This window comes from Poecilia formosa, unplaced genomic scaffold, assembly GCF_000485575.1.
Source record: "Poecilia formosa unplaced genomic scaffold, Poecilia_formosa-5.1.2 Scaffold241, whole genome shotgun sequence".
Lineage (NCBI taxonomy): Eukaryota > Metazoa > Chordata > Actinopteri > Cyprinodontiformes > Poeciliidae > Poecilia > Poecilia formosa.
In genome coordinates, this window is record NW_006800180.1 from 972,899 (window position 1) to 976,540 (window position 3,642).

Sequence of the window (3,642 nt, forward strand, 5' to 3'; positions counted from 1 at the left end):
GTGGAGATGATTCCGAGTCCTCCAACGCCTCGGTGACTCAGCTGATGAGGCAGAGATTGAGCTGAGTCAGCTGAAAACAAAGGCCCAACTGTCAAAACAGTATGAGTGGGATAGTAAATGAAGTGTTTCTGCTGACCAAACATGTGGAGAAGAAGAGACCGCAGCAGTCATGTGACCTGAATCAAAAGCACTTTGCTCTCAGGACACAGAGCTTATTTCCCACTTTGCCTCATATAGAACATATATTGAGTTATGTGTGAGCAAATTAGATCCATCTGAAAGGTAAACACACAGTTATTGCGGGGCAAACAAAAAAACCCAGTGGGATTTCCCCTCGCATCTTTACGGGGGCTGCCTAGTGAAGACGCGGCTCCGAACAATTCGACAAGCGACGCGGTGAGCGGACGTTCACGGAAAACGTCAGAGAGAGATTTGTGGCGCTGGCTGGCTTGAAGGCGACGGCGGAGGGGAACGGAGGGAGAAACGGAGCCGCGCGAGATCCAGAGGAAGAACGGGAAGCCTGTCGGAGAGCGAGGGCTGGCGGAGAAGCACCCGGAGGTCAACTACAAACGCCACACAAGCAAAAAATAGACAGCTGTGCCTCAGGATATCGACTAATGAGCGCAGAACGACTCTTTACAAGGAACAGAGAGCAACACTGGACGAGGATGAGGAGGCAGTGGGAGTGGGCGAAGCCATCTTTTACTGTAAGAAAGAAAAAAAAAACAAGATGAAAAAAACAAGATGAAAAATGGATTTGTGTTAAAGGAGGTTCACAACACAGGTTGGGTTGTGTGTTGTGGATTCTCATGAAAAATAATGTTTACCACAATCATTAAAGGGACAGTTTATGTAAAGTCGACCTTCTTGAGCTTTACATCATGTTCTAAAGTTTTAACATCGAAAACATACCTGTAGTGTTGCTTTTATTCTCTCATGTGCGTTTGAGAAATCCTTTCATGTTCCATGGCTCCTTCAGACTAGCCAGTAGCAATTAGCAAACACCTGGTGGAACTTTGCATCTGCTGAGCTCATTATGGGGGCAACTGCTCACTGCAACGCTGGTAAAAACTTCGCTAAAAGGTTAACAATAATAGAGGAGCCATGTTGTGATGACTTCCTGAAGGCAACGTTTCAGAAAGAGCAGGAGCTTCTTAAAGAGACAGAGGCCCAAAATTACAAAGTCAAATTTCTTTGAAGTCATGTTTGATATATACAGAATTTTTATAACGACTGAAGGAAACAGTTACTTGATTGTGCTTTAATATGACTCTATGTGTCTGGAAAACACATAATATTTCCCCTTTAAGATTCTTTAAAGCACAATATTCTCTTGATTTAGCATAAATCCTGATTGGTTCTGGAGACTGAGGCTAATCGGAGATGGGCCAAGTATAAAGCAGACTTCTGCCTGCTTAAAAATTGAAGGAAAAAAAAAACTAAAACATTTTCAAAATGATTTAATACCAACAAACTTTTAACTTTTCCAAACATAACAATGAGAACCATTCTTTTTGTTTGTTGCCAGGCAGAAGCAATCCGGAGCCCTGTGGAGCGTTTAGACGGCTGGTGGCTCTTCCTCCATGACGCCTTCGTCACCTCATCTTCAGCAGACGTGTCTCACTAAACGGCATGATCTAAAAATAATTAAACCTGCTCCTCCACAGACAGATTTCACAGGTTTGAAACTGTCATCATCCAGCTACTTCTTCAATACAATTAGCAGGTGTGAAAATGTGAAGGATTATTTTTGAGGTTTAAAGGATGTGGTGCTTAATAATGCTTTCCTGTTGTAAAACATTACAATAATTGTTTTATTTTGGGGGGGTTTGGGAATAGAACGGAGTCACCATGTGAAGGTTTTCTTATGTTTTGGACCCAAGACAGAAAGCACATCTTAAAGGTTAAACTTTCTTCACAAAGCTGTGAGTGAAGCAGGAGCAGAACTGTGTTGATTCAGGTGGAATCTACTCGGACTCCTGCTGGCACACAGCGGTACTGCAGTTTGACTGAGAAACGCTGACTTTTCTTTTTCGCTCATGTGGTTTGTTGCTTCCGTCTCCTTTGCGCCGAATTTGTTTCAAGAAACTCTTAGACTGACTGAACTCGTCTCGTTTCGTGATTTTAAATCTAAACTAGAAGTTGTAAAGGCTGATTCTACAACATGTACCTTTTTTTTAACAGCTTGACATTTTCTTGTGTTTATTCTTCAGTGTTGTATTTGTTGTTGCCTCTCGGCCAGGACTCCCTTGAAATAGACCGTTTTTAATCTCAATGGATTTTTTTCATCATAGTAAAATAAAGGTTTAAAATAAAAAGAGTTGAACAGATACACTCCTCATAAACTCATTTTTTTCTCTCTTTCTGCAGGTTTAGAGGCAGACTGTTGACCTGGGTTCTCTCTATGCTCATTTCTCTGTTTTCTTTTGGAAATTTTCTCCTTTTTTCATTTGTGTCCTTTATATTTGAAATGAACCCAATTTATATTTATTTATATTTATTATATTTATTTTTCTCCCTTACAGTCACTTTCATGTTTCAAAGTAATCGGTGCAGTGTTTTTACATAATCATATGCTGTATTTGCAAGTTATTTTACTTAATAATTGCCTTAATTTTTTACACTATAGTCATATTTATGTTTATTGCACTAACGCTAACACTAATCCTCATTTTTAAAGTGTTAACAGAATGATTTACACCAAGTGAAAAGTGATTAATTCCATTTTTTATTCAAATAAATACAAATAACCCGGATGCCGTTTAGATTTATATATCTGAATGGCATTTCTTTTCCCCCCCATTCAACAGAAATGAAACGACCAGGCGCGGTACGCTTGGCGTGTTGCATTGTGACCCGGGTTCAGTGAAGAACCGAACACACGATGACAGAGGTTCCCATAAATTCTTGCGGCGGGCGTGGAAGCGAGCGCCGATGTGGTCTGAGCCTTTATCTGGGAATGATAAATCCCAGCGCCAGCGCCATCACCTCGCCGCCTGACACAGAGAGGATCACTGAGGAACCTTGGCTTGATTTATGGAGCTCAGAAAACAGGGAGAGTGAAGAAGCTGTCCTCTAGCTGGCTATCGCCGCCATTCTTCATTTGGGTGACGTTTCACTCAAGCCTCACAGACCCTGAGAAGCTTACTCTCTATTTAAGGCTCTTTTTGGAGAATTTGTCTCCTTTTAGGTGTAAAAGGAGACATTTTTATAGAGCCTACAAAGACTTTGTTTTTTTGTTATTTTAGCGCATGTATCCTAGGTTGTCTGCAGTAATATTCCATTTGAAATTTGTGCCAAAACGACTCTGTCACTTTCTTAGGTCCTTCCAAGCTGCTGACATCGCAGCAAAAGCTCAGAGTCCAAACAATCGTTCTGCTGTTCCAAGTGTGAAATCAGAACTTTGCTTTTCACTCATATCTACTGAATTTTGTACAATTTCTTTATATAACATCCACAAATTTAGGCAGATTTTATTTTAGACCACTACGACCCGGAGTGTAAATCTAAACTGGAAGGGGAAACAACAAAAAAATGATTTTGCCCTTTTACTTTAATACCCCTAAATAAAACCCAGCAATGCGAGCAGCAGCAGCTCAGGGAGGAAAGCTGTGGAGACGTTTAGAAGCAGAGTTACAGTAA

The 3,642-nt window shown here is 40.8% G+C and overlaps 1 long non-coding RNA gene across 1 annotated transcript; it reads left to right on the forward strand.

The window, feature by feature from the left end:
- The first annotated feature begins 219 nt into the window (after positions 1-219).
- On the forward strand, positions 220-2,327 carry LOC107838333 (uncharacterized). Its single transcript, XR_001664393.1, has 2 exons — positions 220-707; positions 1,529-2,327. It is a non-coding gene; the product is annotated as an uncharacterized LOC107838333 (long non-coding RNA).
- The last annotated feature ends 1,315 nt before the right edge of the window (positions 2,328-3,642 follow it).